Consider the following 13191-nt stretch of genomic DNA (forward strand, 5'->3'; position numbering starts at 1 on the left):
GAGGGTGTCACTCAGAGAGAGGCTTACCATTGTCCCCACTCCCAGCTCCAGAGCCCTGGCTCTGAGAAGTTACCTGAAAGGAAAAGCCAGCCATGAAACAGGTAGCTCTCACTCAGAACTGAGACACAAAGGAGCTGGCTTCATCTGCAAAAGAGCAAGAATATCAAACCTAAAAGTGCTCTGCAGAACACTGGAGGTGGTGGTAAGAAGCAGTTGAGAGAAGTTGATGGAGATAGTGAAGACATAACACAGACAGTGGGATGGCCCATTTGCAGGAGAGAACCAGGGAGCAGGGAAGACCACTGGGAGGAGCCTTCCTGTGGTTATAACTCATATCAAACATTGAACTCCAAAACTTCCAACTTGATTGGATTAGTTCATAAAGAGATCTAGATCTCTTGAGTATTGTTGAAAACACTAGAGAAATTTACCTGCAATTAGTAGTATTTAACAGCTGCTTGTGGTCAGGGCAAGAATGGAAGAAGGCGCTAACATATTTCCAAGATGATCACGGGAATATCCACACTTGTACCTTCCTGCAGAGAAACATCAGAGGCTTACACTATGCAGAGGGAAACAGACCTCCTCAAAAGAGGCCAGTCATTCAAGTAAGCAAGAAAGTAACGAAAGCCCTCGAGGAGGTGGGGAGGTTGCCATTGTGAATTATCTAAAATATTTCCAATAAAGTATTATAAGATATGAAAACAAACAGAAAATATATCTATCACAATATCATCAAAAGAATAAACTACTTTGGAAAAATTTAACAAAGTACATACTTTAAAATCTATCCAATTTCTGAAACATGTTTTAAAAGATCTAAATAAATGGAAAGAAATCCCATATTCATAGGTTGGAAGATTTAACATGGTTAAGGTGCTAATACTTCTGGAACTGATCTATAGGTTCTACACAGTCCCAATCAGAATCTCCAGCTGACTTGTTTGTAGAAATTGACACACTGATTCTAAAATTCAAATGAAATGCCAAGGAAGTGAAAACAGTCCACACAATTCTGAAAATGAAGAACAAAGTAGGACTCATACTTTCTGCTTTCAAAATTTGTTAAAAAGCAACAGTAATCAAGACCGATTCTGGCACAAGGATAATAGACCAATAGAGTAGAACTGAGAGCCTGCGAATACCATACACTCCGTTGGCCATGCATCTCTGGTCAGCTGATTTTCTACAAGGATGCCAAGACCATTCACTAGGAGAAAGAAGAGTTTTTATTAACTTTTTAAGTTTTTATTTAAATTCCTGTTAGTTAACCTGTAGTATAATATTAGTTTCAGGTGTACAATATAGTGACTTAACACTTCCATACATCACCTCATGTTCATCTCGACAAGAGCACTCCTTACTCCCCATCAATTCATCACCTGGTTAACCTATCTGCCCACCCACCACCCTCAATTTGTTCTCTATAGATAACAGCCTGTTTCTTGGTTTGTTTCTCACCTCTCTTTTTTTTTTTTTTTTTTGTTTCTCACCTCTCTTTTTTCCCCTCTGCTCAGCTATTTTGCTTCTTAAATTCCACATACGAGTGAAATCATATGATATTTGTCTTTCTCTGGCTGACTTACTTTGCTTATAAGAATACTCTCTAGCTCCATCCATGTCATGGTAAAAGGCAAGATTTCATTCCTTTTTATGGATAAGTAATATTCCATTATATATTATAATATATTACACATATACACACATATACAAACACATTTCATCTTCTTTGCCATTCATCTGTGCTTTCTTCTAGGACTTTTATGGCTTCATGTATCACATTTAGGTCTTCAATTAATTTGGGGTTTATTTTTGTGTGTGGTAAAGGAAAGTGGTCCAGCTTCATTCTTCTCTATGTTTCTGCCCAGTGTCCCCAGCACCATTTTTTGAAAAGACTGTCTTTTTTCCCATTGGATATTCTTTTTTGGATTCGCCAAAGACTAATTATTCATATAGGTGCAGGTCTATGTGTCTATTTTCAATCTATGTATCTATTTTTGTGTCAGTATCATGCTGTTTTGATCACTGGAGCTTTATAGTATAATTTGAAGTACAAAATTGTGTTGTTTCCAGCCTTTCTTTTTCAAGGTTGCTTTGGCTATTCAGGGTATTTCATGGTTCCATACAAATTTTAGGATTGTTTGTTCTAGTTTTGTGAAAAAATACTGTTAGTATTTTGATAGGGATTCCATTAAATGTGTAGATTGTTTTGGTTAGTATAAACATTTTTAACAATATTTGTTCTTTGAATCCATGAGAATGGAATCCACTTCTTTGTGTTGTCCTGGATTTCTTTCATCAGTGTTTTATGGTTTGCAGAATACAAGTCTTTCACCTCTCTGGTTAGGTTTATTCCTAGGTGTCTTTTATTTTGGTATGATTGTAATTGGGATTGATTCTTTAATTTCCATTTCTACTGATTCATTATTAGTATATAGAGATGCAAGAGATTTCTGTACTTTGATTTCATATCCTGTGACTTTCCAGAATTCACCTATCAGTTCCAGCAGGTCTTTGGTAAAGTCATTCAGGTTTTCTTATAGAATTTCATGCCATCTACAAACAGGGAAGGTTTTGCTTCTTCCTTGTTGTGAATATATTAAATCTATTGAATTATTCCCTTTAAGTGGTTGAATTATATGATTATATGATATGTGAATTGCATCTCAAAAGCTGTTTTTAAAAAGCAATTTATACAAGCAAATATTCACTCATAAAATTTTTATTTTTATTTTTTTATTTTTTTATTTTTTATTTTTTATTTTTTTAAAGATTTTATTTATTTATTCATGATAGTCACAGAGAGAGAGAGAGAGAGAGAGGCAGAGACACAGGCAGAGGGAGAAGCAGGCTCCATGCACCGGGAGCCCGACGTGGGATCCGATCCCGGGTCTCCAGGATCGCGCCCTGGGCCAAAGGCAGGCGCCAAACCGCTGCGCCACCCTAAAATTAAGCATAAATAAATAATCTGGGAATGGAAACTAGATGGATATCTGGGTAGGAAGGAGTCTCAATAACTAAGAGCGTTAAAAGTATTACTTAGAAAGATTCACATAAAGGAGCAAACGTTCCAGGAATGGTTTTTAGGAAAAGGACATTTTTCTCAAAGAAATCTAGGCAAGTGGCATTACATCAATAGCCACTTAATAACCTATAATGTCTTATACAAGTATTAATGTTTCTAGGAAACCTCAAATTAGGAAATCTGAATTTTCTCTGGTCAAAACATTTCAACCAAAATCTTCCTTGTGATGAGGCAAAGATGGCCACAAATATTTTACTACTTCTCTGATTATGAGGAGGAATGTAATTCCTTTCTCTTAGTTTGGGTTGTCCTTCGTGACAAGCTTGATTAATGTAATGCCACAGAATGATAGGATCTGGGGCTATGTCACAAGAAAGCAACAACTTCCACTCTTAGAATAACATTCCGAGGAGCCCTGAAGTATGAGTCCATTAGTTCCATGCCAAAGAAGCCACGCGTGTGTGCTCAAGTAGACAGTCACTATTGGACCCAAACGTCATACTCTCCAGGTAGGTTGTCAGGTGTAGCATGTGAATGAAGCTGCCCTGCCGATTGCACACTATCCCATCCCACAGCGACAAATTATTGAGTGACTCCAGATGACAACACATGGAGCAGAGAAATCAGTCTGCTGAATCCTGCCCAAAGGCCTCACCCATGAAATCATAAATATAACAAAACAGTTATTTTCAGTCACTACAATTTTGGATACTTTTTCTCAGATAATACATACCAGAAGACCTCTTTCTCTTCCATTCCAATGAAACATTCTAGTCTTCCCTCAGAAATTAGTGTTCTACAGAACAAAGTTTGAGAAGCAGTAAACTTTGGAAGTGTTCTCTGACTCTATTTCAGTTTTTTTCTTTTTCAGTTTGTATTATATCAGTATATGATTTTCAGTTATGCTTTATAATATTGAATACAAAAATATAATTAATAAAATATCCAGACTTCTGTCCTAATAGTTTAAAATATATTAAGAAAATCTAATAAACAATACCAAATTTTGAGGGTTTTTTCCTTTATTTTCACCTGAAGCAATCTGAACAATAAAATGGCTACCAAAAAAGTACCTGGATAAGAACAGTGAGAGACCTGTATGATAAATATGGCCAAAATACAGGCATTTACACTTACTTCACTTAAATTTAAAACTAATATCAAGGGTGCCTGGGTGGCTCAGTGGTTGAGTGTTTGCCTTTGGCTCAGGGCATGATCCCGGGGTTCTGGGGTCAAATCCTGCATTGGGCTCCCTACAAGGAGCCTGCTTCTCCCTCTATGTCTCTGCTTCTCTCTCTGTATCTCTCATGAATAAATAAATAAAATATTAAAAGAATAAAACTAATATCAATACCTGAATATGAAGGTTGAAATCTCCTTCCACTTAATTACTTCCAAAAAAAATCTGTTTAGAGGAATAATCTATTAACAACAATTCCACCTTCAAAGTTACTTAAATATAAATGCAACAAACAATTAGAAAATTCATGTGAAATAACATTGCTTCTATGGAAAAATCCAGAAGGAACAAAAGGCAATCATAATACAGTTAAATTTTCATAATGACTTTTTGAGAAGCCAAATTGCCTCTGCCTTAATTTAATTTTTTAATCAAATATAACTTTTGTTGTTATTTTCTTATTACAAAATAGCGATTTTGTAATGATAAATAGAATGTAAAAATAAAATAGAGAAAAAGAAAAAAGTGAATGACACATTCTCAATATTTGGAGAAAGCTAATGTTAACCCATTCTATATATCTTACTTTTTTTCTATATGGTACTCTTTACATGGAATTATACTCAACATACTATTTCAAGTTTGCATATTTTACTTAGTTCTCAGTTTCAGGTCATAGCAACAGCTACAGACAGAAACATTTTTAAAGAGGCAATCAGGGGGCAGCCCGGGTGGCTCAGCGGTTAAGCGCCGCCTTCAGCCCACGGCCTGAACCTGGAGACCTGGGATCAAGTCCCATGTCAGGCTCCCTGCATGGAGTCTGCTTCTCCCTCTGCCTGTGTCTCTCTGTCTCTCTGTCTCTCCCTCTCTCTCTGTCTCTCATGAATAAATAAAAACCTAAAAAAAAAAAAAAAGAGGAAATCATGGATGACTGGGTGGTTCAGTGGTTGAGCATCTGCCTTTGGCCCAGGGTGTGACCCCAGGATCCGGGATCAAGTTCCACATGGGGCTTCTTGCGGGAAGCCTGCTTCTGCTTCTCCCTCTGCCTGTGTCTCTGCCTCTCTATCTCTGTGTCTCTCATGGATAAATACATAAATAAATATATTTTAAAAAGTGGAAATCATACATTACAATGCTCTAGCATGGCTTATTTTCTGATTATTATCAGTGAACATTCATTTTTTTCTTAATATTTGCTATTGTAAAAGGATTATATTGAGCAATATTGAACATTTTGAGTATGGATCTTTGTTTCTTTTTATGAAGCTATGTATTACCTTACTTACTCTTAACTTTTCTACACAAAGGGTAGGTATACTCTGATATGTGGAAAATAAACTTTTTATAGTCAATATCTCTATACTTTTCTTGTTTTACCTTTATTATAAATTTATAAATTTATCTTTTATCTCCATAATTAAGTAGTTATTTGTCAATTTTATATTAATTTGTAGCTTTGCTTTTTATCATTTTTTTATTGTGGTAAAATATACATCATAGAATTCATCATCTTATCCATTTTTACTTGTACAGTTCAATGACATTAAGTATACTTACATTGCTGTGCCACAATCACCATCCCCCACTCCAGAACATTTTCCATCTTGCAAAACTAAAACTCTATACCCCTTAAGTAATAGCTCTCCTTCCTTCCTTTCCCCAAACTCTGGAAAACATCGTTCTACTTTCTATCTCTGATTGTGAATTCCCTAGGTCTTTCATATAAGTGGAATCACACAACATTTGTCTTTTTGTGACTGGTGTATTTACCTTAGAATATAATTTTCACGGGTCATTCATGTTGTACCGTGTCAGGATTCCTTACCTCTTATGGCTGAATTAAACCTCCATTGTGTGTACATATCTCATTTTGTTTATCCATTCGTGTGTCATTTATATTTGGGTTGTCTCCATGTTTTAACCGTTGTAAATAATGTTACTGTAACATGAGTATGCAGATATCTCTTGGAAATAATGCATTCAATTCCTTAAGGCATATATCCGGAACTCAATATGCTGGACTAAATGGTGATTCTACTTTAAAGTTTTTGAGAAACCACCATTTTGTTTTCCACAGTGGCTGCACCATTTGATATTCCCAACAATAGTATATAAGTGTTTCAATTTCTCTACACCTTCAACAGCAGTTGTTATTTTTTGGTTTGATTGATTGATCATGGATTGATAGTAGCTGTCTTAATGACTGTGAAGTGGTGTCTGTCTTGATTTTTCAATTTCCTGATGTTAGTGATGCTGAGCTTGTTTTCTTCTGCTCACTGACCATTCACGCATCTTCTTTGGAGAAATTTCTCTTCAAGTCCTTTGTCCATCTTTAAATCAGGTTGTTTGTATTTTGTTGCTGAATATTAGGAGTTGTCTTTGTATTGTGGATATCAATCCCATATCAGATATATAATTTGCAAATATTTTCTCCCATTTGTATTATGGATATTAAACCCATATCAGATATATAATTTGCAAATATTTTCTCCCATTCTATAAGTTTAATTCTGGTGAAACTGTCCTTTGATGTGGTTTTTAAAGAAAATTTTCATAAAGTCTAATTTGTCTATTTTTTTCTTTGTTGCCTGTGTTTGGGGGGCTATATCCAATGAATCACTGTCAAAGTCAATGTCATGAAGCTTTTACCCTATGTTTTCTTCTATGGATTTTAGTTTTAGTTCCTATTTTGGGTCTTTGAAACATTTTGAGTTGATTTTTGTATGAAGTGTTAGGTAAAGCTTTCATTCTTTTGCATGTGGATATGCAGTTTTCTGCCACCACATGTTGAAAAGACTGACCTATCCCTACTGAATGTCTTGACATCTTTGTCAAAAATTATTTGACCATATTTGTAATGATTTCTTTCTATTCTCTTCTATTGGTCTGTATTTTGTTTTTGTGCCAAAACCATTCGTGTTCAATGTTTTGATTACCACGGCTCTGTAGTAAGTTTTATAATCAAGAAGTGTGAGCTCTCAAACTTCGTTCTCTCTTTATTTTTATTTTTTTACAAGATTTTTTTGGCTAATTAGGATCCCATAACATTCCATATTAATTTAAGGATTTTTTTTCTAAAAAGATATAGTTAGAATTTTGATAGGAACTATATTGAATCTCTAGAACAATTTGGGTGGTATGGATATTTTAACAGTATTGAGGCTTCCAATCCATGAACATGGATCTCTTTCCATGCTTTGTGTCTTCAGTTTCTATCAGAAATATTTTATAATTTTCATTGTACAAGACTTTAGCCTCCTTGGTAAAATTAATTCCTATGTTTTTTTTTTCTTTTTTTAATGCTCTTCTAAATGGAGTTGTTTTCTTAATTTTTTTCAGATTATTGTTAATGTATAGAAATGCAACTGATTTTTGTGGGATGACTGTTTTTTGCTACTTTAAAGTATTTGCTTATTAGTTCTAAAAAAGTTTTTGTGTGCATGTGGGATCTTTAGATTTTTTGCATTTATTATTGTGCCATCTGTGAACAGAGATAATTTTACTTTTTCCTATCCAATTTGGATTCATTTATTTTTTTTCTTGACTAATTGCTATAGTTAAGACATCCCTTGCTATATTTAATAGAAATGATGAAAGCAAGTACCCTAGATTTGTTCCTGATCTTAGATGAAAAGCTTTCAGTTTTTTACTGATTGTCATGTTTACTGTGTTTTGGATTTGTTGTTGTTGTTGTTTTATAATTGCTTCCTTTTATGTTGAGGCAGTTTCCTTTTATTCCTTGATGATTATTTTCATTATAAAATAGTCTTGAATTTTGACAAATGTTTATTGTGCATAAGTTGAGTTGATCATATTTTTGTCTTTACTCTATTAATATATTACATTGATTGGTTTTTCCTTGTTGAATAATTCTTGAATTCCAGAAACAAATCCCATTTGGCCATAGTGTGTAATTCTTTTAATTTACCACTGAATTATGTTTGTTATTATTTTGCTGAAGATTTTTACATCCATATTCATAAGGGATATTGATTTGTAGTGTGTTTCTTTTTTTTTCTTGTACTATTTTTGTCTAGTTTTGCTATTTGGGGTAATGCTGGTCTCATGGAATGAATTTGAAGTATTTTCTCCTTTTCAGAGATTTGAGGGGAAAAATAGAAAGAAGTGTTTTTTAAAAAGATTTATTTATTTATTCATGACAGACACAGAGAGAGAGAGAGAGGCAGAGACAGGCAGAGGGAGAAGCAGGCTCTTCGCAGGGAGCCCAATGTGGGACTCGATCCTGGATCCTGAGGTCACGACCTGAACTGAAGGCAGATGCTTGACCTCTGAGCCACCCAGGCATCCTAAGAAAGAAGTATTAGTGTTAGTTTTTTTTACATGCTTGGTGGAATTCACTCATAAAGTTGTCAGGTCCAGGGCTTTTCTTCGTTAGGAGATTTCTGATTATTGATACAATCCCTTTACTAGTTATGGATATACTGAAGTTTTCTAACTCTTTATGAATCAATCTTTTTTTTTAAGATTTTATTTATTTATTTGAGAGAGATGCAGACAGACAGAGAAAGTGCATGAGCATGAGAGAGAGGCAGAAGGAGAAGCAGACTCCTTGTTGAGCAGGGAGCCTGATGTGAGGCTCAATCCCAGGACCCTGAGATCATGACCTGATTTGAAGGCAGACACTTAAGTGACTGAACCACTCAGGTGTCCCTTCATGATTCAATCTTGGTAGGTTTTGTATTTATAAAAAATTTTCATTTTCATGCACATCGTCCAGTTTGTTGGTGTTGAAGTCTTCATATCCTAGTCCTATTTTTTTTATTTCTATAGAATGTGCTGTAATATTGCACTTTCATTTCTGATTTGAGTAATCTGAATATCTCTCTTTTATTCTTAACCAATATAGTTAAAGTTTCCTCAATTTTGTTGATCTTTTGGAGAACTAACTTTTGGTTTTGTTGATTCTTGTGTTATTTTTCTATTCTTTGTTTATATCTGCTCTAACCTTTTTAATTTTATTCCTTCTCCTAATTTGTGTTTAGTTTGTTCTTCTTTTTCTATTTCTTTAAAATGTAAATTTAAGTTGCTGGTTTTAGATCTCTCTTGCTTTTCCAATGTAAACATTTATAGCTATAAATTTCCTTTTAGCATGGCTTTTGCTGTATCTCATAAGTTTGATGTACTTTTGTTTTCATTTATTTCTCTTTTTTGACTTTTATGTAATTTTATTTTTTTCTTTTCTTCTTTTTCTACTTTTAGAATTTAGTGATTCATTAGTTGCATATAACACCCAGTGCTCATTATGTGCAGTGCCCCTCCTTAATGCTCATCACCCAGTTACCCCATCCCCTCATACACCTCCCCTCCAGCAATCTTCAGTTTGTTTCCTAAGTTACAAGTGTCTTATGGTTTATCTCCCTCTCTGTTTTTATCTTATTTTATTTTTCCTTCCCTTCTGTTATGTTCATCTGTGTGATTTCTTAAATTCCACATATGAGTGAGATCATATGGTATTTGTCTTTCTCTGATTGGCTTATTTCACTTAGCATAATACCCTCTAGTTCCATCTACATCATTGTAAATGGTAATATTTCATTCTTTTTGATATCACATCATTATCCATTCATCTTTCATTGGACATCTGGGGTCTTTCCACAGTTTGGCTATTGTGAACATTGCTGCTATGAACATTGAGATGGAGGTGCCCCCTTAGAATCATTATTTTTGTATCCTTTGGATAAGTACATGGAAGTGTGATTGCTGGGCCATAGGGTAGTTCTATTTTTAACTTTTTGAGGAAACACCATACTGTTTTCCAGAGTGGCTGTAGCAGTTTGCATTCCCACCAGCAGTGCAAAAGAGGTCCCTTTTCTCTGCATTCTCACCGATATCAGTTGTTTCCTGTGTTGTTAATTTTAACCATTCTGACTGGTATGAGGTGGTATCTCATTGTGGTTTTGATTTGTATTTCCATGATGCCAAGTAATGTTGAGTATATTTTCGTGTGTCTGTTAGCCATTGTATGTCTTCTTTGGAGAAATGTCTGTTCATGTTTTCTGCCCATTTCTTGACTGAATTATTTATTTATTTTTTGGGGGTGTTGCATTTGGTAAATTCTTTATAGATTTTTGAAACTAGCCCATTATCGGACGTATCACTTTTAAATATCTTCTCCTATTCCTTAGATTGCCTTTTAGTTTTGTAGATTGTTTCCTTTGCTATGCAAAAACTTTGTATCCTACTGAAGTCCCAATAGTTCATTTTTGTTTTTGCATCACATCATACATCTTAAACTTACACAATGTCATGTCAGTTATATCTCAATAAACTTGGAAGAAAGTCTTTGTAAATTTTGGGATGCTGTCTGTCTTATGGTGGCCAATTCAAATTTATAAAAAAAAATTCTGGTATTTTGCTTTGAAATCTAGAATTTTATTATTGGCAACAAATACCACTAGTTATTTCCCTAGAAGTTACAGACTCATGCTATTGATTTTCAGGAAAATTCATTTCTAAATTTCCAAGTCTCAATAATCTTAATTTCTATGCCGTTTGTTATTTCAATGAAAAATGCCATTATATGAGAGAATCAGCTATTTTAGTGGACAATTCACTCTACATGTGCTTTTCACTTAAACTGTGTCAACAGAAGTACTTTATCTGTAGTCCCGTTTTGCTACAATAATTACATAAAAAACACATACACCTGGTGATATTTAAAAAAAAATAGAATTTTTATTGATTTATCAGGATCAATGTAATTCTTTTTTAAAAATTTTATTTAAATTCTAGTTAGTTAACATATGGTGCAATATTAGTTTCAGGTGTAGAATTTAGTGATTTATCACTTCCATATAGTACCTGGTGCTCATCACAAGTGCCCTCTTTAATTCCAATCACCTATTTCACCATCCCCTCACCCACCTCCTTGTGGTAACCATCAGTTTGTTTTCTATAGCTAAGAGTCTGTTTCTTGATTTGCCTCTCTCTGTTTCTTTCCCCTTTGCTCATTTCTTTTATTCCTTAAATTCCACATATGAGTGAAATCATAAAATTCATACAGTATTTGTCTTTCTCCTGCTGGCTTATTTTGCTTAGCTAAATACTCTCTAACTCCATTCATGTTGTTGCAAATGTAAATATTTCTTTTCTTTCTTTCTTTCTTTTTTTTTTTTTTTTTTTTTGCAAATGGCAATATTTCATTCTTTTCTATGGCTGAGTAATATTCCATTATATATAATGGTCTCCATTCATCTATTGATGAACATTTGGCTGCCTTCATAATTTTCTTTACATAAACTCCAAGTAGATGGCAATTAAAAAACTAATGACAACTTGTAGTTTGTTGCTACCATCATGATTTGTGCTCAGGAGCTCCAACCATTGCTTTGGTAACATCTGTGCTGTGCATCAGCACAGAAAAAAAGGCAAACAATGTCTCATTATTGATATAAAAGCAATTTTTCACCTCTGAACTCTCTGAAAGTGTTCTGAGTTATCTGAGGGTAACATTTTGGGCACTACTGAAATTAATCTCAAATTTCCTAACAGGGTAATTCATGATGCAGACGTACAATTCATTTTATAACTATCATTTTTTTCTCTAAGATATATGTTTCATGAATTAAAGCCTGAACAAAGCTTTATTAACTTATTTCTATCTACCTTATGAGTAACATTGCTTTTGTTCCAGACATCTTCAGTCTAAAATTTTGAAATTGTGCGCTTTTATATTTTTTGTTTTTTGGATATTTTTGTGAAAGTTGGAAGACATGGGATTGGAATTACCCAAATGTCAGTTTGATCCAGAGGTGATTAAGTTTCAGAGGACATCATTGATTCTGCATTCCCACAAATAGAAGCATAGCCTATGATATGTAAGCAAAACTCAGTGAGTTGGAGCAGAGCCTCAACTATATTCAGTATTTTTGATTTACAAATCCCTTTATGGACTTTTACTTCATGTTTCAGGTATTGAAAAATAAATGTCCGTGTGTTCAAAGAATTATAGACTTTATAGTATACTCTGTATATGCTCTAGTGCAATAGAAGAGTGGCCAGGGACAAGCAGAATGCTACAAAATTGGAGAGGCGGGCCACTGGAAGTTTGCATCAGTTGAGATACTTGTAGCTTAATATATTTTTAATCTATTGCCTGGCCTTTTTCTCTCACACTTGAAATAATCCAAAACCTCAGTAAATACATTTTAATATGTAAACTATAATAAGCAGAAATGGGTTTTAAAAGGCTTAATGATACTTAAACTAATTATTTAGAAGTGTGAATTTCCACATTTATCCAAGATCATCAAGCCTCCAGGAATGACTGATTGGGCTCCTCTATGTGCAATGCCATTTAAATGCAATAACTTGGAAATATTCAATGAAATATGGCCTTCTTCCTTTGCAATCTATAATTAAAATGCCAATTTTATCTGAGCAATCTATGTAAATTTACATTTAGAATGAGCAAATTAAGTTTTTATTATAGCCTAGAGTATTTATTGTTCCTTTTTATGTTTGGGCATTTTTAAGGGAAGGAGAAAGAATGTTACACCACAAAAGCATTTGAAAAATTACCTTTGCAATTGGTAATAAGGTAACAAGTGTAGCTTTGTCGGGTGACCTGTGGGTGGTTATTCAAAACTACCCCGATATAAGATGCAGAATGGCTTGTTTAAAAATGAGAAAACCAATAACATTATGAATGAATGCACTTTTTCAATGGTTTAATTTATATGCTATAAAAGCATCATCTGAGAAATGTGTTAGTGTGCACTCCAGACAACTAGTCAGAAGATAAAAATCAGCATAGGTTTTCAAAGTAACTCTATCTTCCTATTTAAAGATACTTTGCTCATCATAGCAGCTCAGAAAACTCATTAAGTTACTGGAAATGAGCCTAGCTCTGCTTTTATTATCAGTTCTGTGATACAGCTTCCTGGACAGCATGAGACAACTGTTAAGGAAAGGGTTTTGTAGCACACTTCTTTTTTTTTTTATATATATAGAGAGTTACATGTTT

This window comes from Canis lupus, chromosome 18, assembly GCF_011100685.1.
Source record: "Canis lupus familiaris isolate Mischka breed German Shepherd chromosome 18, alternate assembly UU_Cfam_GSD_1.0, whole genome shotgun sequence".
Lineage (NCBI taxonomy): Eukaryota > Metazoa > Chordata > Mammalia > Carnivora > Canidae > Canis > Canis lupus.